The sequence below is a fragment of the Agelaius phoeniceus genome (assembly GCF_051311805.1).
Source record: "Agelaius phoeniceus isolate bAgePho1 chromosome W unlocalized genomic scaffold, bAgePho1.hap1 SUPER_W_unloc_2, whole genome shotgun sequence".
NCBI classification, from domain to species: Eukaryota; Metazoa; Chordata; class Aves; order Passeriformes; family Icteridae; genus Agelaius; species Agelaius phoeniceus.
Window position 1 is genome coordinate 3,466,313 of NW_027509867.1, and position 27,544 is coordinate 3,493,856.

The window sequence follows — 27,544 nt, forward strand, 5'->3', positions numbered from 1 at the left end:
CTCCATCTCCCAGCCCAGCACAGCCCCCGGCTGCAGGACAACCCTGCTGCCAACCCCGTCCTGCTGGTGATGCACTGGGGGGATCTCCTTCCCCTTCCCTGTGGCACGGAGGCAAATCCCATCCTCTCCTTGTCCTTCCACCCCCAGGGAAGAAGCTGAGGATGGGGACCGGGGAGGACAAATCTCCATGGCAGAACGTCATGCAAGAGGCCATTTTGAGTTACTCCTGGGCACAGGAATCCAACAGGGAGGAAAATTCCTGGAGATCCCACAGGAGGAGGGGCTCCAAACCCAGCCCAGGGAGCTCTGAGGAGGAAAGACCCACCCTGAGCCAGGAAGGTGGACAGAGCTTCAGCCAGAGCTCAGAGCTGGTGGTCCATGAGCAGCTTCATGATGGGGAGAAGTCCCACAAGTGCTTGGAGTGTGGGAAGAGCTTCAGGAAGAGCAGCACCCTGATCAGCCACCAGATGATCCACACCGGGGAATGGCCCTATGAGTGTGGGGAGTGTGGGAAGGGCTTCAGCTGCAGCTCTGCCCTCATCATCCACCAACGCATCCACACTGGGGAGAGGCCCTACGAGTGTCCTGAGTGCCAGAAGAGGTTTCACACCAGCTCTGATCTCACCAGGCACCAGCAGATTCACACAGAAGAGAGGCCCTTCCACTGCCCTGACTGCGAGAAGGGCTTCAAGCGCAAGTCCCACCTCATCAGGCACCAGCGCATCCACACTGGGGAGAGACCCTACGAGTGCCGCACGTGTGGGAAGAGGTTTCGGACCAGTTTAAATCTCCTCCTGCATGAGCGGATTCACGCCGATGAGAGGCCCTTCTACTGCCCTGACTGCGGGAAGAGCTTCAAGCACAACTCCACCCTCATCAGGCACCAGCGCATCCACACTGGGGAGAGACCCTACGAGTGTCCCCAGTGTGGGAAGAGCTTCACCCAGAGCTCTAGCTTGACCAGACACCAACGGAGTCACCGGTAAGGAAAGGCTTGCCAATGCCCTGATTGCAGGAACAGCTTCATGCACCACTCCAATTTCAACCCCCATGGGAGAACCCACATTGGAAAGAAACCTTGTGATCCATGTTCCCTGTGATCCATGCTGGGAAGACACCTGTACCTTTTCCTGCCCTTGCCAATGACCTGATGTGTCATTGAAAAACATGAGGGTCTGGCCATGGCCCTGTCATTACATTCAGTCCCACGTCAGATCATTGCCAGGGACAGGAAAGGGACTCTCTCTCTCTCCCTGAGGAGAAGGGTGTCCTTTCCAGGCAAGAAATATTGTAGCCAGGCAGACCCTGTGAGTTGTGTTGTAGTTTTTCCTGTAAACAGTTTTATTTATCCCTTCTGTTATCAATATTGTTTCTGTTTCTGTTTGGTCTTTATCTCGTTGCTGTTCCCATTAAATTGTTCTTACCCCAGTCCAGGATCTTTGCCTTTTGTGCTTTCCATGGGAGGCGGGAGGGCAGCAAGGGCAGCGCGATTTTAGCGGGAGCAGGAAATTGGGGGATCCCATTCCTGAAGCCCGGCCCGTGGAAAGCGAGCATCCCAGCTGGTGCCAGCCCTGGTGGCCATGGCAGCAGCCTTGGGAGTGGGTCCCTGGCTGGGGCTGTGGGAACCTCTTCCCTCTGGTGCCCAGGGACAGGAGTGGAGGGAGCGGCTGCAGCTGAGTTGGAGCAGACTCAGGTTGGATGTCAGGAAAAGGTTTTTGGCCAGAGGCTGCTGGGGCCCTGGCCAGGCTCCCCAGGGAAGGTTCCCAGCTCCAGGGCTCTCTGAGCTGCAGCAGCGTTTGGCCAGCGCTGCCAGGCCCAGGCTGGCATTGTTGGGGTGTCCTGTGCAGGGCCAGCAGTTGGACTGGAGGATCCTGATGGGTCCCTCCCAGCTCAGCCCATTCTGTGCTTCTGGGATCCCATCAGCCTGGGGATGGGGGGCTGCCAATGGTTGCCATGGCAACGGGCTCTGGCTGCAGGCCTGAGCTGGTGTCCATGGCAACCACCCCTGGCATGGGGTCTCCATGGAGCTGCCAAGGGACTGAGCATAGCAACAGGGGGCTGGGGATGGTTGCCATGGAAACTGACCATAGTAGCAGGGGGCTGGTGATGGTTGCCTGCTGAGGATCAGATTTGTCACAGGTCCCCAGAGGGGCTCCATGGGGACTTTCCAAGAGTCTCCAGGCTGTTCCAGAGCTGGAATGTCACACACAGAGACAGGGGCTCCATGGAGACCTCCCAGGGGTTTCTGGGGATGGTAAAGAGCCCTGTGGTCAGAGGCAGTCACAGCCATTCCATGGTGACATCCCAGGGCACCTGGGGCTGCAAAGGCACCCATCTGTCCCAGGCACTCACGGGGGCTCCACGGTGACATCCCAGGAGTGCCCAGGCTGCCAAAGAGCCGGGATGTCCCAGACACTCACAGGGGTTCCTGTCATGGGCACAGTGGGAGCTTCAGGCAAAGTTGATTAGAGAAGCTCCTGTTGGGTCTCGAGGTGCAGAAAGGATCCCCAATAGCCCCCACAGATCCCCAAATGTCACCATTGCGTCAGAGATGACACAGACTCAGATCAGAAGGCTAAGGGCTAAAAGCCACCCATTTATTCCATCCTCTTCATTTTGACCTTGGTTTTCTACAGGTGGACCTCATTGGCCATTTAGTCAACACATTTCCCATGATTGGCTAATTAAGAAAACACCCTTCACTAAACAACTTTATGGAAAAAACAACTTATTACAAACATTGTGAGAGCACCAGTTATTGATGTTTGTTTCATGTTGGGCCTTTCTGGGGGCTCTCTGGATGGGGGAAACCCTCCAGTAGAAGTTCTGTGCCAGGTAAAAGGAGATGCATGGGACTTTTTCAGTCTTCAGCTCCTTGTTGTTTCTTATCTAAAGTTTGCATTGCTGTCCACACCAGGTTCAGCGCGCTGGAAAAGCACCACAAAATGGCCCCAAAATGTAGAGTTTCAAGGTCTTTTAAAGTTTTCTCATCCAATTAACTCTTAAAATGTACATTATTTCTATTTATCTGCCAATAACTCATCCCTTGACTGTCCACATAACCTCTGCACTGTGCTTTCCTTGACCAATCACCCTGTGCCACCAACACTGCAGAAAATGGAGTAGATGAAGAAGAAGACAGGGACTGCACCCAAATTCCTCCATCTTGCTTCCTATCTACACCATAATAAAAATCCCAAAACCTAAATTTCTCACCCAAGTGACATGCTAAACTAGCCTCTAATCTATTTTAAACTTTGGTAAATTCCAATCTATCTCAAAGTCCTGGAAGTCCTCTCCATTGGCGAAGGTTAAAGGCAGTGTTTCTCTGGGGGTCAGGATTCCTCAGAGCAGATAGAGAAATATTCCCTGTACCCTGGATTCCCACACTTTTAACGTAAAATACTTTAAAGATTTTAAGTTATCCAAAAATGATCCAGGCAAGTATGATTAGAAGGAGAAGAAATAGAAAACAACAGAAAGACAGAAGATCCAGAGAAAGACACACACATGGGTACCAACTGCTCAGGTTCCAGCATCACCAACAGAGGAACCCCAGCAGAAGGCAGGATCCACACCCTGGGCTGGCCTCGTGCTCCGGCTTTTCACCCCCTGGGCCTTCATGGCCCCGCCCCTGGGGTGGGACTGCCAGTTGCTTGTCCAATCAGAGCCAGGGTAGCCCCAGCTGCTGCTGTGTGATTGATTGATTGACAGCTGGGCCAATCAGAGCTGGGTTAACATCACCCCCTGCTGTGTGATTGACAGCTCTGCCAGGCCAGGGCTGGGGGCAGGGCTCTGTCCCACCACAAGCCAAGGCCTGACCCGGCCCTGGCCCCACACGGGCATTCCGAGCATCCCAAGGTGTCTCGGGACATGGATCTCATCCAGCCTCTGACAGCGACCACGGTGACACTACGGAACCTCATGGAACCATGGGTCAGTTGTGACAATGGAGATCCAAGGAAACGATGGTGATACTGTGGAATCCAGGAATCAGGGAATCAAGGAGACCATTGTGCAAATCATGGGCCCTATGGAAGCAAGGATCAATGATCAAACTGTGGTTTGACTGTGATTGATTTAAAATAGAAACAAGGAGCCATTGTTTCACAGCGGGGCTGCGTGGGGCCAATGGACCCTTGTGACTCTGTTGGGGCTCATGAAACCAAGAAGCCATTGTGACATTGCCAGACCTCATGGAATCAAGGAGACCATTGTGACAGTGTGGGCACCCATGAAGTCAATGGAACATGGAACAGGTCTGCCTGGTTTGGCCTCCTGGGGGCTGTCTGACAGGTCCCACTGAATTTGGCATGCCAAGGGCCACTTCCCATCTGACCATGAAGCACTGGGGCTCTGTGCTTTTATTCCTATGGGAAAGAACTGTCTTTCTTGTCTAGGCACCCATGGCCAAAATTGGGATTCTGTGTCTAAAATTCCCTATATCCAAGGGTTATTCCCAGAAAGAATCTGCCAATACAGTCAATTCTGGCCAGCCTTGGCCTCTGGTGGCTGCCTCTCATCTGCCCCTGCACCACTGGGGCTCACTTGTTTCCTTCCGATGGAGACCATTGTGGCACTGCGGAGCATTGTGGAACCAATGGGCCATGGTGACACTGCAGGCCCTTGTGGAACCTGTGACACTGTAGGAACTTGTGGAACCAAGGGGAACATTGTGACACTGCAGGAACTTGCGGATCCAAGGGGCCACTGTGACACTGTGGGGCCTCGTGGAACCAAGGACATCACTGTGGCTCTGTTGGGCCGCATGGTCCCAAGGGGCCAGTGTGAAGCAGCAGGGCTTTGTGGAACCAAGAGGCCATTGCTGCATTTCAGGGCCTCGTGGAGCCAAAGGGCCCGTGTGATCCTGCAGGGCACCGTGGATCCATGGAGAGCATTGGGGCATTGCAAGGCCCCATGGAATCATGGAGACCATTGTGACCCTGCAGGGCCTCATGGAAGGAAGGGGCCATTGTGACACTGTGGGAACAAGTGGAACCAAGGGAATCATTGTTGCACTGCTGGGCCCCAATGGAACCAAGGGGCCATTGGACACAGCCAGGCTTCATGGAACCCAAAGGCCATTATGACACTGTGGGTCCTTGTGGAACCATGGAGACCATTAGGATCCTTAAGGACCTGTGTAATCAAGGGGCCATTATGACACCTGAGGGCCTCATGGAAGCCAGAGAACCATTGTGGCACTGCAGGGCCCTGTGGAACCAAGGGAACATGAAACAGGTGTGGCTGCCTTGGCCTCCCAGGGGTCACCTGACAGGTCTGGCTGACCTTGGAATGTGGAAGGCCACTCCCATCTGCCCCTGAAACACTGGGGCTCTGGGCTCTTCTTTTTATCGAAAAGAACTGTCCATTTTTTCCAGGCATCCATGGCCCAAATTAGGATTACACCTCCAAATTTTTGTGTGCTAAAGGATTGCTCCCAGACAAAAGTTGCCAGGATGGACAAGTCTGGCTGGTCTTTGATTCCTGAGGGGCTGCACTCAGCTATTTCCCAAACACTGGAAAGGGCTCTGTGCTTTTCCTTTTATGAAAAAATAACCCCATCCCTCTTCTCCAGGCGAAATGTCTGAAATTAGGATTCCACATTCATAATTTCAAATATCCAAGGGTTGCTCCAGGCAAGCCTGCCAGGACAGACAGGTCAGGCTTGCCTTGGCCTCAGGTGGTTGCTGTTCATCAGCTCCTGAAACATGGGGGCTCCGTGGTTTCCTTCCTATGGAGACCAATGTGACACTTGGGAGCCTTGTGCAATGAAGGGGCCACTGTGACGCTGCAGAGCACCATGGATCCAAGGGACCATTGTGACACTGTGGAACCTTGTGGAACCAAGGACATCATTGTGGCTCTGTTGGGCCACATGGTCCCAAGGGGCCGGTGCAAATCAGCAATGTGGGAGTTAGCCTGGCTGCAACTCAGTGTCAGCCAGATTTTACCCTGGAAGAACTGGGTGTGAGTTTCAAGCCCTGGGAATCATTTGTTTAACTCAGGGTGAGCTTGAGAGTTCCCCCATAAGCCTTTAGTGTTGTTATGCTAAGTTGTCCAAGTTCTCCTCCCCTATTGGTTACTTGTTTCCCCTATCGGGTTATTGTTCCAGAGTGTTCTACCCTCAAGTGTATATTTTGTTGCTTTGCCTTTATCTCAGGTCTTTGAATCCCACCCCTCATACTGTGCTCGACTTCTCCATATTTATTGTTTTCCACCCTGTTACTAAAGTTTTTTTTGGGCAACTCCATTGATCCTGCTTGTAGGAGTGTTGGGGGGTAGGACAGTTGGGACAGACGGAGACAAGAGATCTCTGAAGCCAGGTCTTGGAACTTGTGGTTTATTGCAAAGGGTGTGGGTGCAGGGGCCTTGTTTGGAGCTGCCAGCCACAGCTCGGAGCAGGCCCGAAGGAGGAGCTCGAAAGAGGCGCCCAAAATGGATGCCCGAAAGAGGAGGGGAGTTCCCGTTACAATACAATAAATCTTCTTCTGTGCTGCATATTCTAATTTTCACTAACCAATCTAGTACATGATACAAATCCTATAGCATTTACATACAGCCTAGAAGAATCATTACATTACCATACTGTGTTACATTTTAAACCCTAAAAACGACTCTTTGCACCCCTTCTGCCAAGCTAGTAGGGTCTGCTCTGACCCTTGGACCTGTCTGCAAGCAGAGAGTATTGTTTCATCAAAAGAAGATTACCTTCAGCCGGCCATATCATTGTTTTCCAGTTGTTCAGTAACTAAGGCTTGGTATCTCAAAGCTTGCTTTCATTTCAATCTCACTTATAGTGTCCATATTCTCAACATCTTTTGCCAGGCAATCATATTTATAAGGCTTTCCTGTGTCATCTTCCCCAGCATCTGCTCCTTTTCATTTTTACCACCCTTGCCCTGAAGTTGGGGAACCAGAAAGGTTTGTCACAGCCACCCTCATTGCGACCTTTGGTGCCCGAACAGGGGCCCTGACATTCAGTCATGTCAGCTGGGGTTAGCTGATGGATAGGCCAGTGCTCCCGGGGATTGTGGATTGTGCCGGGCCGGCAGATTCATCATTGCTTCAAGGGGCCTGGACCAGGATCCACAGGGACAGCAACAGTTTCACCTGCGTAGGCTTGCAGGTGGGTTTGGGGAAATGCAGGACAATTATTGCCCATTTTGCTGCTGTATTTTTACAATATGCATCCACATCTCATAACTGATTTGGGGTGTTCCAGTGGCTGCTCCACCTAAAGTGGAGAAAGAGAAAAATGGGCAGCCAGATGCCCAAAGTAGAAAGGAGCATATATGGATGCTTTAAATTAATTCTCACTGATCATGACCAAATATCTTCAAAGTACAAATTAAAATCAATCGTGAAGTGGATCATTAAAAATTTTCCAGATGCCCCTGAGCCTGACCATCCTCCCTCCATCTTGGCTCCTCCACTTCCTGCTACCACAGCCTTCTCTTCCGCCCTGAATGAACCTTTAGACTCCACCCCCACAACTGTGGGTCACGCCCCCACTGTCAATCATTCCACCTCCACCCTGGGCCATGCCTCCAGAGCTCCACCCTGGAAGTCCGCCATCCTAAATCAAGGCCCTTCCTCCCCAACACCTGACAAAATGGCAGCGCCCTCTGCCTCACCCTCCAGCAACTATATAACCCCATGGTCAAAGATACTAAGCCCAACTGTCACACTATTTCTAATCCAAATGTTTCTGGTCCAAGTTATTCTTCCTCCCCAGAAGACAGTTTGGATTCCCCAGAGCCACCTCGCCCCTCAACCCCAGAAGATCCCTAGGAAAGGATCTGGAAAGAAGCAGTTAAGGAAGGAGACTGGCGAATAGTCTCAAAACTCCTCGTTGCCCCCATATCTTATGAAAGAAGGGGGCAGAACCCCAGGTATCAGCCATTGGTTTATGGGGAAATCAAGGATCTGTGTAGGGCAGCTAAAGACCATAGGAAGGACTTACCTTGTTTTTATGGCCTAATGAGGGCCATGTTTACAGCACATCTTAACCCCCTATGATTTAAAATATATTATGACCATGTTGTTGTCACCTACAGAATACACCCTGTGGGAAGAGGGATGGAAACGTTTGCTAAATGAATTAATAGAAGACTGTGCTAATAATGAGGCAAGGGCTGAAATGACAATCAACCGTCTAGCTGGAGAAGGACAACACAGCCTGCCAGATGATCAAGCAGCAGGTATCCCCAGAAAAGCACTGGATGATATAAAAAAAAATGGTTTTGAAAGCTTGAATCCAGGTACCAGATAGCACCACCCCCAGTTTGGACTATGTAAACAGAAGACAAGAACCTGGAGAGCCCTACATGAAATTTATTGATCACCTTAAACAGGCACTAGAGAAACAAGTCCGGAATGAAAAGACTCAAAATTAATTACTAAAATCGTTGGGGGTAGCCAATGCCAACCTAGAATGTAAGAAAGTGCTGTGTGCCCTTCCACTAGAGCTGGAACCCACACTCCTGCAGATGACTGAGGCCTGTAATCGCCTCAGAACAACAGAACACAGAGCAGCTGTACAAGCCCAGGCCTTTGGGCAAGGAGTTGCAGAAGCCCTAGGGGCCATGCAATTCCCCTTTAGGGGGCCCCAGTAACATCTACAGGGCCCAAAAATATGTTTCCAGTGTTGTCAACAAGGACATTTTAGAAAAGATTTTCTCCAGAGGGGAAGGGACTATCCAGTCCCTAACAGAAATCAGCATCAAATTAAGTGGAATTTCTCAAAAGGTAACTACATCAAGTAGCCATTAAAGAAACTACCACTGGAGTGCAAGGCAGCCTCACACTCTGACACAAATGTTCAAACCAACGATGCCTACAACTGACGAAGGTCAAGTAGCACAAACACCCATTACAGACCATGGAGCACTGAACTCCAGCACCTCATCTCCCAGTTGCCAAACACCACCAGGGGCAAAATTTGTCTCAGGTCTTGGTGAGTGTGAAGTCTGTTGTTTTAACTGACTATTTTGCCCATGCAATATTGACAGGACAGCTGGGGCCTGAAGATTGGCCCTGTGAACTATTAACCTTAGGAAACTGCCAATCGAGGACTGAAGGACTTTTTGTATTGCCATCCGTACTATCAGTGGCCTCACAAGAAGAAATTACAGTGCTGGCCCTGTCTCCCAACCCACCTTGTTTTATACCCTAAGAACTAACAATTGCCAAAGCCATAATACACCCCAAACAGGATGCCAATGACACTTCACTAGGGATGTGGACCCAGGTGATAAATCACGATCAACCAAAAATCACCTGCGCTCTGGAACAGTGAAAAGAGTGTTTTGACAGGGCTTGTGGACATGGGAGCAGACGTGACAGGTATCTCACGTTCCAAGTGGGCTCCTAACTGGGTGTTCACATCTACTGCAGGAATATTGTCCGAGATTGGAGGTGACAGTGACATTCTCCAAAGTGCAGAACTTCATAACATCAAAGGACCTGAAGACCGAATTGCCACAATGAGACCATTTGTGATAAAGGACCTTGGTGTATCCCAGATAAGAACATCAAGCCCTACCTGTAGCCACTGAGTGTGGATTCTGCAAAGGAACCCCCAAGTTCACCCCAAGACAAACCCACCAGACAGTGACTCTAGCACCTGGACTAGACAATTCTCTTGAAGATGACACATAGGAAGCTTCTACTCACATTCCTCGGCCTGTTTGCAACCATGCTCCTCACGAGTGGATGGGTAGCCCTCAAAAACACAAAGCACAGTGTATGGATAACTCTAGCAAAGCCATGAAACAAGACACCCCGTGCCTGTCTGTCGCTAGCCCTGACGACCCCTTCTCTACCTGCCTACTGGGGTTGCCTACAGATGTCTGGCCAATAACTGAGGGTGCCATCTGCAGTATGCCAGGTGACAATCCTGACAGCAAATAAAAGTGCAACTCTGTTGGTGCTTGGGACTACTGGACCCAGAAGCTCCTGCATGCACCACTCGAACTCAGGGGGTAGAAATTCTCAGCTCTGTAAAAATGGACTTTTGTGTAAGGTTTTATTACTGTCTGAGATGGGAAGAGGGTGAAAGACACAAAATTACAAGAAAAAAAGAAACTATCAGGAGAGACATCTCCCCATACCATCCCACTTACAAAAACCAGACCTGATGGTGTAATTACACCTCTTCCATGATTTCTTGGTCCAGTAGCTACCCACTCAACTTGCTGCAGGGTGTGTTTCTTATTTGCAAGGATAGAGCATGGCCTGCTGTCCCTTCACACATCAAAGGCAGACCTTGAAGCTTGGGGACGCTTACCTTTCTGGCACCCAAAACAAAAATGATTACTGGCCAGAGAAACAGAGCAAAAAGATCTACACACTATTTTGAATCTGATTGCAAAAATAATGTCATCTATTGGAGTCAAAACAAAAGAATGGCAGCCTCCATGTTACTACCTTGGGTGGCTGCAGCTAAAGCTTTAGGGCAATCAGACCATCCTGGGTGCCTGTTAAGTAAGCAAACCAATGCTGCCTCCCTCACATTGAGTGGCTGCTCTCAGACACAGAGACCATCAGACACGCCACCTTGCAGAACAGCGATAGAGTTTTTACTCTGGCACATGGGCATGGCTGTGTAGACTCTGAGGGCATGTGCTGCATGAACCTCTCCAGCCACAGCGAGTCAATCCACAAGAGCATTCAGGTACTGAAGGCAGGGTTCAAGAAGCTTCAAGTGGGAAACAAAGACTGGTTAATAAACTCTTCCAGTCCTGAGCACAAAAGGGTTGGATGAGGTCTAGCTAAAACAGGACTATTAATTATCTTAGTGGTTATTGTTGTTGTATTGATAATTGTCCCATGTTTGTTTGGATGCTTTTAGAAAGTCTTAAAAATTCTTTCAGTTCCATCTTTGTTGTAAAACAGAAAGGGAGAAGATACCCAATAGAGGCGCCTCATGGACTCCTTGGAGGAGAGAATTGGAGGCCAGGATGGCACAAAAACCTCTCAGAGACTCAGTGTGGGAAGGAAAATCCTTAAAAGTACCTAAAAGTATTCTTAAATCCATAAAGTACCTTAAAAACCATTAGTATCTCAAGGCATTAATGAGCCCCACTGAATGTCAGTACAAAGCTCTCCAGGGACTCATTAAAGCAGATAATTGGGGCCATGATTGCACAAACCTCCCACAGAGTCTGTATCAAAAGGGAAACACCAAGTACCTTCAAATATCTGAAGTACCCTGAAGTATTTATGAGCCCCACTGAGTGTTGTTACTGACAAAGCCTCTCCAGGGACTAATTGCAGCAGATAATTGGAGGCCATGATTGCCAAAACCTCTCAGAGACTGCAAGGCAAAAGCCAAACCCAAAGCCCTTTGAAAAAGCTGCAGTCCCTGCAGGGAGCATGAAGGAGCCCCCAGGGCCATTGCTGAGCAAGGCTCCCCAGGGACTCCTTGCAGCAGATCCTTGAGGCCACTGGGATGTGGGCTAGGGGGGGATGCTGAGGGCAGCACAAGGGGCTGACAGTGCCCAGCCTGGCTGGGGCTGTGCCAGGAGGCCCCAGGGCCTCAGCACAAGGTGTCTCCTCCCAGCCCTTGCTGGCACAGACCCTGCTGTGGCCCAGGGCACCAAGACTTGGCTTCTCTTTGTCCCCACCTGTCATCACTGCCTGCAGTTCTCTGCTCTGCCTGGGGCCTGGGGACACTTGCTCAGTCGTGTCCCTGTCTGGGACCCATTAAAAGTCCAAGAAAGTTTGGAGTTGGATTCTGCCTTGGAGTTCTGGAGAGGTTTCTTCAGCTCCCTCTCAGGGACTGATGTTCAGGGCCTGAGCACAAAGCCCCAGAGGCTGATTAAAGTCCTTGTGCTGTGTCTGTGCTGCTGAGCTGGGCTGGGCTCCTGGCCCAGAGGCAACTCCTGCTCACCAAGAAGAGCTTCAAAAGCACATTTCTCTGGATGAGCAGCTCTTGTGCCAGCCCAGCAGGGCTGGGGCACTGCCTGCAGCCAGCCCGGGCACAGCACAGAGGCACAGAGAGCTTCAATCAGTCAGGGCTGGGAAGGGGCTGAGAAGTGCCTGGGGCACAATCACTGCCAGCCCCTGGCACAGGAACCTCTGGCTGCAGGACAGTGCAGCTGCAGCTCCTGGAACCATCTCCTCAAGCCGGAACATGCCAATGCCTGCAGAGCCTGTGAGTACATTGTCTGCTTGTCTCTTGTGCAGAGCAGCCAGGGGTGCCCAGGGCTGTCCTGCAGAGCAGGGTCCTGCAGCCCAGGGCTCTGTGCTGGGGCAGGGACTCTGCTGCCTGCCAGGGACAGCTCTCAGCCAGCCCTGGCAGCTGCTGCCAGCACTGGGGGACAAGATCTGGGTGGCAGGAGACAGCTGGTGAGGCTTGGAAGTGTTCTCCTTGTGTGGGGAGGATGCTGCATTGTTCAGGACTGCTCCCAGCATGGCATTTACCTGCAGAACATTTCCAAGTAGATTATACAGGGAGCACAGCAAGGCAGGGACTGCGTAAAAGGGAAAATCCTACTTTTTTAATCTACTGCTCTGGGTTGCCTGGATGTGAAATAGCACATAGATATTCATCTCTGATTTCAGGCAGTAAAAAATAAAAACTATTTCTCTTATATCTGAATAAACTGGGCAGTTACTGAGATGAGCACAGGGTCCCTTTAAGGCAGCATCTGTTTTGCTTTTCCAGCCTCCTCAGGGTTGCCCTGACGTTGCCATCAGAGCCTGCAGAGCCAGAGCTGCCCCTGGGCAGTGCCTGAGCTGGGAGGGCTCTGCAGGGCAGAGCTGAGCCCCCAGGGCTGGGCTGGGCTCTGGCAGCACTGGCAGGGCCCACTCCTGGGCACAGGGAAGCAGCTGCTGGCAGGGACAGCTCCAGGCAGCAGAGCCCTGGGCAGGCAGTGGGGGGAAAGTGCCCCCAGGCTGTGCTGGGATATTTAAATTCTTTTCCAAGCCACACTATTTTATGATTACTTTTTTTTCAGATCCCCATGCCAAGATAGCACAAATGTCCAACAGCAGCTCCATCAGGCACTTCCTGCTGCTGGCATTGGCAGACACGCGGCAGCTGCAGCTCCTGCACTTCTGCCTCTTGCTGGGCATCTCCCTGGCTGCCCTCCTGGGCAACGGCCTCATCATCAGCGCCGTAGCCTGCGGCCACCACCTGCACACGCCCATGTTCTTCTTCCTGCTCAACCTGGCCCTTGCTGACCTGGGCTCCATCTGCACCACTGTCCCCAAAGCCATGCACAATTCCCTCTGGGACACCAGCAACATCTCCTACACTGCATGTGCTGCTCAGCTCTTTTGTTTTGTCTTTTTTTTTTCAGTAGCCTTTTGCCTCCTGACCGTGATGTGCTATGACCGCTACGTGTCCATCTGCAAACCCCTGCACTACGGGACCCTCCTGGGCAGCAGAGCTTGTGCCCACATGGCAGCAGCTGCCTGGGCCAGTGCCTTTCTCAATGCTCTCATGCACACGGCCAATACATTTTCCCTGCCCCTGTGCCATGGCAATGCCCTGGGCCAGTTCTTCTGTGAAATCCCTCAGATCCTCAAGCTCTCCTGCTCACACTCAAACCTCAGGGAACTTGGGCTTCTTGCTGTTAGTGTGTGTTTAGCATTGTGTTGTTTTGTGTTCATTGTTTTCTCCTATGTGCAGATCTTCAGGGCTGTGCTGAGGATCCCCTCTGAGCAGGGACGGCACAAAGCCTTTTCCACCTGCCTCCCTCACCTGGTTGTGCTCTCTCTGTTAGTCAGCACTGCCATATTTGCCCACATAAAACCCCCCTCCATGTCCTCCCCATCGCTGGATCTGGCCCTGTCAGTTCTGTACTCGGTGGTCCCTCCAGCCCTGAACCCCCTCATCTACAGCCTGAGGAACCAGGAGCTCAGGGCTGCAGTGTGGAGATTGATGACTGGATGGTTTTGGAAACATTAAACTGCTGGAAAAATACTGCATATCACTTGTAATAAAAGTTATCTTTGATACTTCTTGTTTGTTTCATTTGGAAAGTACTTTGTATTTTAGTCTTTTAATCTTGTCCACAAATGAAGGTCATTGTTTCATTTCTCATTTTGTTTCTCTCCACTTTCCCTGTGGCCGCACACTGTGTCAATGAGGGTCTATGCTGTTGGTGTCTTTAAATGAACTAAAGGGTCTCCCAGCAGAGTTTTCTGCAGAGATGCCCTTGTGTTGCCTTCTCTGGAGCTGCAGCAGCAATGTCTGTGTGCAGAGCTGGGGCAGATCAGTGCTGGCCCAGCAGCTGTGCCCAGCAGCAGCAGCAGCAGCACTTGGTGTTGCCAGTGCTGCTGGCGTGGCCCTGCCCCGCTGCCCTGGTGGCCCTGGTGTTGCTGCAGGGCCTGAGTGCTCTCGGGGCCGGGCACAGCCCTGGGGGTGGCAGTGCCGGGGCTGCAGCAGGGACAGGCCATGGGCACTGCTGGGGCAGCGCTGACGCCTCAGGCCAGGCCCTGGGGGCTCCAGGCTCCTTGCCCAGGCTCTCTCAAGAACACGGCCAGGCCAATGCTCAGCACAGAAACCCCCGTCAGCAGCCCCAGGCTGGCCGTGGGCAGGCTGGGGGCAAACAGCATGGCTGGGGCTCTGCAAGGGCCCTGGGGCAGACGGGAAGGAGCAGCAGAGCAGGGGCTGATCCATGCCCAGTGCGCTGCACAGCCCGGGGCAGCATCCCAGAGCGTCCTCATGCAGCTGCCAACAACATCCCCCCTCTGCAGCCCTGGCCTCTCCCCCAGCTCACACAGGTGCCCCATCCTTGCAGGCACAGACACGGCAGCACTGCCTCAGCAGCCCCTGTTTGCATTGCACACAGCAGGGCCAGCACCCCCATGCTGTTGCTGTGGGGACATGAACCTGAGGGAGCACAAATGCCATCAGCCCCTGGGGCCAGCAAGGCCTGCGGGACACCAGGGAAACCACTCAGCTTTGTCCTGGCCTCTGCACTCAGCCAGAAAGTTTGTTCCCATCAGCTGGGACTTTCCTGTGCCACTGCAGACGCTGCTGCTCAGAGACAGGGCTGCCTGGCAGCCACCCCCAAACTGCCCTGAGCATTTCCTTGGCTGCACCTTCGCTTACTTTACTCTTCCCTGGTACAAATTTCTCCCTAATGCCCCCCCCCCCGCCAGGGCGCCCAGAACTGGATACAGCACTTGCGGTGCTGCCCAACCAGTGCTGAGCACAGGGGAAGAATCCCTGCCCTGCTCCTCCTGGCCACACCATTCCTTCCAGGCCAGGAGCCATTGGCCTTCTTGCCCACCTGGGCACACTGCTGCCTCATGTCCAGCCTGCTGTCCATCAGTCCCTGCAGATCCCTTTCTGCCTGGCTGCTCTCCAGCCACTCTGTCCCCAGCCTGTAGTGCTGCAGGGGTTCTTGTGGCCAAAGTGCAGGACCCAGCACTTGGACTTGTTAAACCTCACCTTGTTGGATTTGGGCCCTGGATCCAGCCTGTCCAGGGCCCTGTGCAGAGCCCTCCTACCCTCCAGCAGATCAATACTCCCAGCCGACTTGATATCACCATGGTTCCATGAGGCCCCAGAGTGTCCCAGTTGTCTCCATGATTCCCTGAGGCCTCCCAGTGTCACAATGTCCCTTTGGTTCAATGGGACCCTTTGGTGTCACAAAGTCTCTTGGATCCTTGGGCCCTGCAGTGTCACAATGGATCCTTGGTTCCATGAGGTCTGGCAGTGCAGCAATGCTCTCCTTTGTTCCACTGTGTCACAATGGCCTCTTGGTCTTAAGGGCCACCACGGTGTCAAACATGTTTCCTTCATTCCAGGAGTCCCTGAGGATCAGCCCTGGCCCCTTGGTTCCATGGGGCCCTGCAGTGTCACAATGGCCCCATCGTGACACCAGGTCCTGCTCTGTCACAATGCTCTGCATGGTTCCACAAGGCCCTGCAGGGTCACAGTGGCCTCTTGGTTCCAGGAGGCCTCAGAGTGCCACAATGAATTTCTTGGTGCTGCAGTGTCACAATGGAGCCCTGGTGACACAAGATCCTGCAGTGTCATCAGGGACCCTGGGTTCCATGGGGCACCACAGGGTCACAATTGTTCCCTCAGTTCCCAGAGTCCTTGCAATGGAGCAATGGCCCCTTGATTCCATTGTCCCCAGGCTCTCCCAAGGGTCTCCTTGGTTCCACAGTGGCACAATGGCTCCTTGGTTCCACAAGTCACAGTGGCCTCTATGGTTCCAGGAGGACCCAGACTGTCACCATGGACTCCTTGCTTCCATCCAGCCCCACAGTGTCACAATGGCCCCTTGGCTCTGTGCTGCCATGTCGTACACAGTGTCACCATGGTCCTCTTGGTGACACCAGGCCCCGCAGTGTCACAATGGCCCCTTGCTTCCCCAGGCCCTGCAGTGTCACAATCATCAGAGAATCTATCAGGCTGCAAAAAATGTTGGAGAGCATCAAGTCCAACCTGGGACCCAACACCACCTTGTCACCCAGGCCATGGCACTCATTGCCACATCCAGTCTTGCCTTAAAAACCTCCAAGGACAGTGACTCACCCACCTCCCTGGGCAGCCCATTCCAAAGCCCAGGGTTCCAATGTGTGATTCCAATGTGAAGATTTGTAAAGAATATTTCCTAATATCTAGCCTAAACATCTCCTGGTGCAGGTTTAGGTTGTGTTGTCTTGTCCTGTCAGTGTTCCCTTGGAGAAGAGCCTGACCCCCACCTGGCTGCACCCTCCTTTCAGGGAGTTGTAGAGAGTGATGAGGTCTCCCCTGAGCCTCCTCTTCTCCAGGATAAACAACCCCAGCACCCTCAGCCGCTCCTCACAGGACTTCTGCTCCAGACCCCTCCCCAGCCTTGTTGCCCTTCTCTGGACACGCTCCAGCCCCTCCATGTCCTTCCTAAATTGGGGGGCCCAGAACTGGACACAGCACTCCAGGTGCTGCCCAACAGTGCTCAGCACAGGGGAAGAATCCCTGCCCTGCTCCTGCTGGCCACACCATTCCTGATCCATACAAGTGCCAGGGGTTGGATGAGGCAAATGGTGGGGAGGGGGTGGGGACAAAGTGTTATTGTGATTGATTGTCAGCCATGAAGGGTCTTGATTTTCATATCTGTTCAGACTGCATTAGAAGGTGCTTGGGGTCAATATCAATTGGACATTAGAATTCCATTCTGAAATTTGTCTAACTTACCAGAGAATATTTGAAAACTAAAATTATTCCCAGGGGCTTTTCTTGTTCAGGTGTTTCAAACAAATATTTATGAGCTTTTCTCACTGAATTCCTGAAGTGAAGAGCACAAGAAAGAAGAGGCCTCTGGAGTAGTAAAACTCATCATCAACTCAAAGTGGCTGAGGATCCATGCCCATGAGAGCAGCAATGAACAGAAATGGGCACAACTTTGTGGCTGCTGCCCCAGCTTTGGCATGGGCCCTGGGCCTGGAGCAGGAGCAGCTCTTGAGGGCCCCAAGGCCAGGGCTCTTGTGCTGCCCTGGGCAGATGGGATGGCAGCAGGGGCTGCAGAGCTCTCAGCACCTCAGGCTGAGGGGAGCAGGGCAGCCAGGGAGCCTCCTTTGGCCTTGGCCAAGCACCTTCCCCCATGGCTGGGGCTGAGTCCTGTGGCAGCTGCAGCTGCTGCTGTGCCCTTGGCAGGGGCTGAGGCCGTGGGGCCAGTGCCCAGAGCAGCCTGGCCTGAGCAGAGCTGTGGGGCCAGAGCCGGCTGGGCTGGGCTGGGCTCAGAGAGGCCCTTGGTGCTGCCCAGAGCTCAGGGCAGCTGGCAGAGCTTGCAGGGAGCTGGGCTGGCCTCAGAGAGTCTGGCCTAGAAACCATCAGCGTCCATCTCAGCCTGGCTGAGCGTGCAGGGGCAGGACTCAGGCCAGGCCTTGTGGGGCAGGGCCAGCGCCTGTGCAAGGCATTGCAAACAGGCAAGTGGCCCAGAGAGGAGGCTGCTCTGTGCCCTTGGTGGCACGGACAGAGCAGGGAGGGGGCCCAGGACATTTGTCAGTGCCAGCCTCTGTGCCCATTCGTTGGCAGCCCTGGCTGCTGAGCCCAGCTTTGGCCTGGGCTGAGTTTGGCTGTGGCCCAGCTCCATCCTCCTGCGGGGCTCAGGGCCTGTTCCCGGCCATGGCCAGCCCTGGCTGCCTCTCTGCTGGCCCAGAGGCCGGCAGAGCCCGGGGCAGGGCTGTCTATGCAGCCCCACAGGTGCCACGGGCTCTGCAGGAGCTGGCAGAGGCTGCCCAGCAGGGAGGCCATGGGGCACAGAGCCCCAAGGCTGCTGTGGGCACCACGGCACAGGGGCCGTTCCCAGCCGCAATGCTCCTGGCCTGGGCTGGGCCTGCACAGGGGCTGGGCCACCATGGCTGGGCCTGCACAGGGTCTGGGCCACCATGGCTGGGCCAGCACAGGGCCACAAAGGGGCCACGCAGCTGCTGCCGGGGCTGACAGCAAGGCCAGGCACACACAAGCAATTGCTGAGCATGGCCTGCGCTGGCCAGGCCTGACTGTGCCAAAGGCAGAGCTCAGCTGCCCTTGGGGGCTGCAGCAACACTCCAGAGCCCAAAGAGCCTCCATGGCTGGGCTGGAGACCAAGGCTGCAGCAGGGAAATGCAGGGCTGCTGCAGGATGGGGAGGCCATTGAATTCCAGCACACACCTCAGCTCTCTGATTGTCCTGGCACCATGCTGGGCCTTGTTTCAGACTGGAGCAGAGCAGATGTTGATGGCACAGGAGCCTGGTGGGGCTGTCAGGGACCTGCAGCTTGCAAGGTGCTCTGCTCTCCCTCAGGTGCTCTCAGAGAGATCCAATCCCCGCTGGGCACCTCAGGGCACAAGTGGCACTGCCTGTTCATGGGCACACAGCTGATGTCTGCCTGGAAAGGGGCACAGATTTTAATGCTTGTAAATTTTATAATATGCAAGTACATTTTCATTATCTGGGTCATTTGAGTACTCTTAAGACATGGCAAAATTTTCTCACCAGGAACAGCAATTTCCTGGAAGTGTACTGATGGCAGGAGAAGAAATACTGATCTTCCCCTCTGCTTGAGTCTCCAATAATCTGTGTATTATATCATCTCTCTTTTCCTTTAGGTGTTACCAGCTCTCCTGTTTAAATTGCCGTCTCTGTGTATATCTCTTCACTAGACACACTGGAACTTTGTCCTTCCCATTGCTCCCAGATTTCTTCCTCCAGGTGCTCTCTGGTCATTCAAGTGCCTCTCAACTGATTGGGTTCCTGCTTTAAACTTCAGGGAATATTTTAATATTTCTGATATTCATAAAAATATCATCTTAGTCAACATCCTAATTGTGTTTCTATCTATCACAGAAATACCTTTTCTTATGTCTTTATCTAAAACTGTTCCTGTACAGAAACGCTTGAGGATGAGAGACCATTCAGATGCTGCTGGGACATCCCAGAGAGCTGAGGGAAGAGCTGTGATGGTTATTAAACTGTTCAAATGTTCAACTTGTGTTTGTCGGCAAGAAACCTTTCTGTGCCTCTGAGTTTCACCAATCTCTGAGTCCAAAGGACACAAAACTGATGAGTTGTGGTTCCCACTGCAGGGGCTGCACTTGGACCTTGGCTCTGCACAGGAGAGCTCTTCATTCCCTTTCTCTCTTTTCCTCCCTCTGGGCATGGAGGGAGCTCCTGACTTCAGCCAGTGACTCGTGTGTGCAAAGAGCAAATCTGGGCAGAATTGGGGCAGGGAGGGTTTGGGGGGACCTTGGGATCTGTGCTGGGCACAGAAGGTGTTTTCCATTGCTCTGAGACTGTCTGCTGTGGAAAGTGGATTTAATATCCAGCAGAGGAATGACTTTGGCATTTGATGGAGCTGTGCCTTCCCTTGGCTTGCTGGCTGACAAGAAATGAACATCCCTCTGTGTCTCGGGCAGGTCTTTCTGCAAGGAAAGCAGGTGGGAGTTGGAGCCAAGGAGCTGAAAGCTGCAGGTGCAGCCTGGGCTGGAGGGAGCTCAGATTTGCACAAGGCTGCTCTGAGTGCCAGGGCTTGGATGGGGGAAATGGTGGGGTGGGGGTAGGGACAGAGTCTGATTGATTGTCAGCCATGAAGGGTCTTGATTTTCAAATCTATTCAAACTGCATGAAGAGTCACTTGGATTCAATGTCCATTGGAGACTAGCTATATGAATATATTAACAGGAAAACAAAACTAAACAGGACCTAAAAAATATTTTCTGGCAGTCTTTTTAAATATCATGTATTCACTTTGAATACACCACTGAGATCTACTTAACTACAAAAGATTTGAATATTAAAATCAAATGATTCCCGGAGGCTTGGCTTGTTAAAGTGTTCTGAATGTTCATGAGCCCTGGGACACTGAATTCCTGCACTCAAGAGCTGAAGGCTGAACAAGCCTCTGGAGCAGTGAAATTCAGCAGCAGCCTCCAAGTTGCTGAGGATGTCAGCAGCCCCCAGTGAGGCCATCCCTGCCCAGAGACCGTGGGGGAATGGGCAGACAAGGAGAGCGTCCCTGGGGCTGGGGCAGCACAACTCAGAGGCACCAGCGGCTCCAGCTGGGCAATGGAGTGTGGAATGTGGCTGGGAAAGCCCTGCCTGGGCTGGGCCAAGCAGGACAGACAAGCCCTGACTCCCATCCCTGAAACAATTCTCTCAAGGAGACATTTAAAAGGAATTACAATTGTTTCTGTACCCTGAGTTGGACACACTGGAGAAATACTGACAGGAAATCCTCAAGAGCTCAAAACAACCAAACAGCCTTTACTGGCAACTTTAGAAAATTAGAGAAACTTTGGCAAATGGTTGAATGTCACATTCAATCAGCAGAAAACACTTCTCAAAGCATTACCTTGGCCCATTCAACTACATAAACTCTAAGCCTGTTCGATTTTAAGTTAATCAAAATTTGCATGAGGACAGAAATAGAACAAGACACAGAGAGAGCTAAAGACAGAATAGGTACAGAGAAGCACACACACAGCTACCAACTCCTGGATTCCAGCAGTGTTCAGAAGGAAATTCCAAGAGGATCCAGGGTCAAGATGTGTGCTTGCCTTGTGGTCAGCCTTCAATACCCCTTGGTCTCCCTGGGCCCTTCCCCCAGGTGGGGCTTGGGCTCATTTGGTCCCTCAGGAGCTGGGCTGGGGCTGCAGAGGTGGCTGTGGAGCATTGCCTGTGCTGTGCCAGGGACTGGCAGCCACTGCTGGGCTGGGATAGAGGCTCTTGGGGGATTGGGGCTCCAGGGCAGGGCAGGGCTGGGGTTCCAGGGCAGGGCAAGGCTGGACCTGCCCCCACCTCTCCCCCACACACAAAATATATCCAGCCAACAATCTCCTCTAGGCTGTCACAAGAGGGAATGCTGGATGTGGAACGCCATTCCTGGCCATGGACTCTTGGATGAGAAGGACAGTTCTTTTCCATAGGAAGGAAAGCACAGATCTCCAGTGTTTGGAAGGCAGGTGAGAGCCTCACAAAGCCAAGGCCAGCCAGACTTGTCAGGAATGGCAGATTTTGTCTAGGAGCAGTCTTTGGATATAGTGAATGTGGAGGTGGAAACCCAATCCTGGCCATGGGTTCCTGGAGAAGCAGGAGAGTTCTTTCCTATAGAAAGGATAACACAGAGCCTTCCCCAGTGCTTTGGGGACAGATGGGAGCTGACCCTTATGAAACCACTGCCAGCCAGTCTTGTCCTGGCAATATTCCTATGGGAACGATCCTTGGATATAAGGAAATTTGGAGGTGAAACTCCACTTGTGGCCACGCATGCCTGGAGGAGAAGGACAGTTCTTTTCCATATGAAGGAAAGCACGGAGCCTCAGTGTTTCAGTAGCAGATGAGAAAAGACCCTCAACATGCCAAGGTCAGCTGGACCAGTCATGTGGCCCCTGGGAAGCCAAACCAGCCAGACCTGTTCTGTGTTCCCTTGCTTTTATGGGGCCCAATATTTTCACAATGGCCCCAACAATTTCATGGCACTCCTCAATGTTATCATGGTCCCAACAATTCCATGAGGCCTTGCAGTGTCACAATGGTCTCCTTTGGCTCCACAGTGTCACAATGGACCACTGATGACACAAGGCCCTGAAGTGTCACCCTGGAGTTTTGGTTCCATGCAGCCCTGCAGTGTCACAAAGGCCTCTTGGTTTCATGAGGCCCCACAGTATCACAATGGTCCTCTTGGATCTATGGGCACCCTCAGGGTCACAATGGTCTCACTGGTTCCATGAAGCCTCACAGTGTCAAAATGCTTTGCTTATTCCATGGATCCTCATAGTGTCACAATGGTCTCCATGACTCCATGAGTCCCTTCAGTGTCACAATGGTCTCCTTGGTTCCATGGTGCCCCACAGTGTCACAATGACCCCTTGGTTCCATGAGGCTGCCATCTCTTAATGGTGCCTCCATTGTTACATGAGGCCCTGCAATATCAAAATGGAGCTTTGGCTCCATCGAGTCTCACAGTGTCACAATGGTCCCTTGGTACCATGGCACCTCAAAGTGTCACAATGGTCTCCACAGTTCAATGAGGCCCTGTGGTGTCACAATGGACCCTTTGTTTGATGGGGCGTCTCAGTGATACAATGATCCTGACATTCCATAGAGCCACACAGTGTCAGTACGGTCCCCTTGGTTCCATGAGGCCCAGCAATGTCACAGTGCTCTCCATGATTCCATGAGGCCCCACAGTGTCACAATGGTCCCTTGGTCTCAGAGGGCCCCACAGGGTCACAATGGTCCCTTGGTTCCATGGGCCCTGTGCTGCTGCATTCCCCCCTCCCCTTCTCAGGCTGCCCTGCCAGCTGAGAAATGCTCCTTGGGGCTCGGCCTTGGCCAACAGCCCCTGGGCTCAGCTCCTCTGCAGCTCATCACAAACACTGTCTGCTCCAGGCACTGCTGCTGCCCAACCAGCTCCTGCTTTCTGGAGGAGCAGTCCTGGGAACTGGCTTTGTTCCCTCAGTGGCACAACATCCCTGTTCTCACACTGCCAAAGAAAGCTGTTGATGCCAAGTGCGGCCAGGATGACTTAACCTTTCCTACATTTCCTGTAGGTAAGGTTAAGTCACAAGGTCTAAGTGAAGTTAAACACTGCTAAGAGGTTTTGTTTTTTCCTGCTAAGAGTTGTTTTTTTCCCTGTTTAATATAAGTTATAAGCTGAGTTAATACTGTTAAATGTTAATCCTCTGTTAAATTGCAAAATCATAGGTTATAAGTTAGATTAAATCCTGCTACATGCTGTTCTTTTGCTAAAATTTGAAATTGAAGGTATCAGTTAAGGTTAAGGTATAAGTTAAGTCCTGTTAAGTTTGAGCTCTGTTAAGCTTTCGGGCCGCATTCCTTTCATCCAGGGTGAAGGAGTCCTGGCCCAGGCTCTGGCCCTGGGGGACACGGGGACGCTGCCGGGGGGTCCCTGTCCTCCTGTCCTCCTGTGCCACCCCCAGGGCCCGGCCCCCTGTCCCCGTGTCAGGCTCTGGGGTCGATCTCGTGGAACATCCTCTGGGGGAGGCTGCAGCGCCGGGGGCAGGGGGACCCGGGGGGACAGGGGACCCCGCTGTTCATGAGCAGGGTTGGACTGCACTGGGGGGAACTGTGAGGGGGGCCGGGGCAGAGTGACCTCCCCAGTGACCTCACACAGCCCCTGTGATGTCACACAGCATCCTGTGATGTCACAGAGCCCCTGTGATGTCACACTGACCCTGTGATGTCACACAGCCAACTCTATGATTGTGATGTCATATAGCAGTGCTGTGATGTCACAGAAGACTGATGTCACAAAGTCACTCTGTGATGCCTGTGATGTCACAGCAGGCTCTATGATGTTTCACAGCCACCAGGTGGTGTCACAACCCACTCTCTGATGCCACAGAGCCACCCTCTATGATGGCAGACTCTGCTCTATGGCCTCATATCCTACTCTGGGATGTCACAGCCAGCTCTGTGATGTCACAATCCCCTCAGTGATGTCACAAAAACCTCAAGAACTCAGTTACATTGAAACACTGATGTTTCTTGTATTTTGAAGAGATCCCTGTCAGGGACAGGACTGAGAAAGTGTCCCCAGGTTCCAGTCAGAGCAGAACTCTGGAGGCAGTGATGGCAGCTGGGGACAAGCAAGGCAAAGGTGTCTCTGATGCTGAGGAAACCTGGATGTGTTTCAGGAATGCAAAGGGCCAAGGCCTGAGCCCCAGCCCCTGGCCAGGCAGATCCTGTCCCTCTCTCCTTGCTCAGGGCTCTTCCCGGGATGGGCACTGGGATGTGGGGATGTGCAATGCCAAGGGCAGGAGCGTGGGGCAGCCCCTGCCAGGTTGCTGAGCAGGGACAAGGAGGCAACGAGGGCCCAGGCCTGCAAGGGTCACTTGTCCCCTCGTGGCCTCAGGCCCAGGGCCAGCAGCCATGGCCAAAGTGCTGCCCAACTTGGCTCTGTCAGGGCTGTCTTGCAGCTGCTGCCCATCCCTGTGCCCTGTGCAGCCCAGGCTGTGCTACAGTGTCCCTGCCCTGCGCCTCTGTCCCTGCAGGCTGTGGGCATCCCCCGGCTGCCCCACCTGGCTGGGCCCTTCCTTTGCTGACAGCTCTGCCTCCTGCCTGCCTCTGCCTGCCCACACAAAGCCTGGGGCTGGTACCAAAAGGGTTCCTTCCATTTTTACTGTGCCTGTGAACTTTTAGTACAGGAATAAGGCATTCAGGGGCTACTTTCTCACCATGGATGGTTGGAAGACAAGAAGAAGACATTTGGCTCAAGATTGCAGTGACAGAAAATCAAAGGACTGAATCTGGGAACTTGAGGTTGGTTTTATGGGTAAATTGTAATATGCATTTAGTGATGCTGGTAGAATTACATGTCCACATAAGGTTAGGAGTATCCCTCACTAGACCTCAGACCCAAATAAATGATATCCTCTTAAATAAGAAATTAGTGTTAAGGAGCCTTATTCTGATATTTTGGATATTTGGTGGTGGTGGGGCCTCACAGAACAAGGAGTCAGCTGTGACACTGAGCAAAGTCAGGGCACTAAGGGTCCTTTGTGAGTCTGCAGAACCCTATGGAACCAAAATCCGTTTTGGTACATCGGGGCCACATTGAACCAATGGTCCATTGTGATACTGCAGCTCCAAGGATACCATTGTGACCCTGAGAAACCTCTTGGAACCAAGGGGCCACTGTGACACAACAGGGCCTCATGGAATCCTGGAGGCCACTGTGACACTTTGAGGCTTCGTTGAATCAAGGGGCTCTGCAAGGCCTCATGGAACCAAGGAGCCCCTTCTGAGACTGTGAGTACCAATAAAACCAAGGGTCCAGTGTGACACCGTGGAACCAAGGAGACTGTTGTTGGCTGTTGTTGGCAGTACAAAAGCTCATGGAATCAAAAGTCCATTGTGATGTTGTGGGGCCTCACAGAACCATGGAGACTGATATGACACTTCAGGACCCACTGGAACCAAGGGGCTATTGTGACACCACAGGGCCTCATAGAACCAAGGAGCCATTGTAGCACAGCAGGGCCTCATGGAATCAAGAGAATCACCGTGACCCTGTGGGGCTCCACAAGGGGCCGTGGGGCTCTATAAGGGGCTGTGGGGCTCCATGAGACCATGGAGCCATTCTAACTGTGGAACCAAGGTTACCATTGTTACACTATGGGGCACCATGGAACCAAGGAGAGCACTGTGACACTGCAGGGCTCTATGGAACTGAGAACTCGTGTGGCAGTGAGGAGCCCGATAGAAACAAGGGGCCATTCCATACTTCACAGCTTCACGGAACCAAGGTGCTATTGTGATACTGCGGAACCAAAAGAGACCATTGTGACACTGAGGGGCTTCATGGAACCAAGGAGACCATTCTGACATTCCGAATCCCCATGGAACCAAGGGGCCATTGTGACACCACAGGGCCTCACAGAACCAAGGCAGCCACTGTGACACTGCAAGGTCTCATGGAAGCAAGGGACCACTGTGACACTGTGGGTCCCCATGGAAGCAAGGGGACATTGTGACACATTCAGGCCTGGTGGAACCAACAGGGCCATTGTGACCCTGAGGAACCCAATAGAATCAAGGGGCCAGTTTGAGACTCTGCATCCTCATGGAACCAATGGGCCATTGTGGCATTGCACCATCCCATGGAAACAAGGAAACCATTTTGACACTGCAAGGCCTCATGGAAGCAAGGGGCCATTGTGCCACTGTGGAGCCAAGGAGACCATTGTTATATCACTGGGCCTCATGGAAACAAAGATCTGTTGTGATCCTACAGAGCCTCATGGAACCAAGGGGCCATTGTGATGCTGCAGGGCCCCAAGGATCCAAGAACATGGAACAGGTCTGGCTGGCTGGGCCTCCTGGGGGCTGCCTGACTGGTCCAGCTGACCTTGGCATGTTGAGGATTGCTTCTCATCAGCCACTGAAGCCCTGGAGTTGTGTGCTTTCCTTCCTGTAGGGAAGAACTCCTACTCCAGGGGTTCATGGCTGAAATTGGGATCCCTCCTCCAAATCTGATTATATCCAAGGATTATTCCCATATGAAACCTACCAGGACAGACAGCTCTGGCTGGCCTTGGCCTCTTGGGGACCACCTCTCATCTGCCTTCAAAACACTGGATGCCTGTGCTTTTCTTGCTACAGGAAAAACCCATCTTTCAAGTCCAGGTGTCCATGGCCAAAATTGGGAATCTGCCTCTAAAATTCCTTATATCCAAGGATAGCTCCCAGACAAACCTGCCAGGACTGTCCAGGTTCCCTTGGCTTCCTAAGGGCCAGCTCTCATCATCCTTTGAAACACTGGGGCTCTGTACTTTCCTTCCTATGGAAAAGAACTGTCTTTCTTGTCCAGATGCCCATAGACAAAAGTGGGGTTTGGCCTCCCAAATTCTGTCTATCCAAGGATTCTTCCCTGACAACAGGTCTGGCTTCCCTTGGCCTCCTTGGGGCTGCCTCTAATCAGCCTTTGAAACACTGGGATCCAACCTTCCTTCCAGGAACCCATGGCTGAAATGGAATTCCACCCCTAATATTCCCCAAATATCCAAGGGTTGCTTTCAGACTAAAGCTGCAAGGACAGGCAATTTGAGGTGTCATGGGACCAAGGGTCCATTGTGAAACTGCGAGACCCCATGGAGCCACAGGTCCATTGTGACTTTGCAAGGCCTCATGGAATCATGGAGACACGATTAAGACACGTCACAGCCTCATGGAACCAAGGAGACCAATGTGACACTAACGGGCCTCATGGAATCACGGAGACCATTGTGACTCTGTGAGGCCTCATGGAACCAGTGAGACCATTGTGACCCTGGGGGTCCCCACAGAACCAAGAGGATCATTGTGATACTGTGGGGCCTCCTGAAACCAAGAGGCCTTTGTGACCTGCATGGAACCAAAGCTCCAGGGTGACACAGAGGGGCCTCCTGTCATCACTGGTCCATTGTGACACTGTGGAGCCAAAGGAGACCATTGTGACACTGCAAGGCCTCATGGAATCTTTGGGACTATTGTGACTCTGCAGGGCCTTCTGGAGCCTAGGGGTCATTGTGACACTGCTGAACCCCATGGGATCAAGCCACCATTATGGCACGGCGGGGCCCCATAGGATCCAAGGCACCATTGTGG

At 52.5% G+C, this 27,544-nt stretch overlaps 1 pseudogene; it reads left to right on the forward strand.

Annotated features, from left to right (window-relative positions):
* Window positions 1-467: 467 nt before the first annotated feature.
* LOC143692664 (uncharacterized) overlaps window positions 468-27,544 on the forward strand; it is a 37,411-nt pseudogene continuing 10,334 nt past the window's right edge.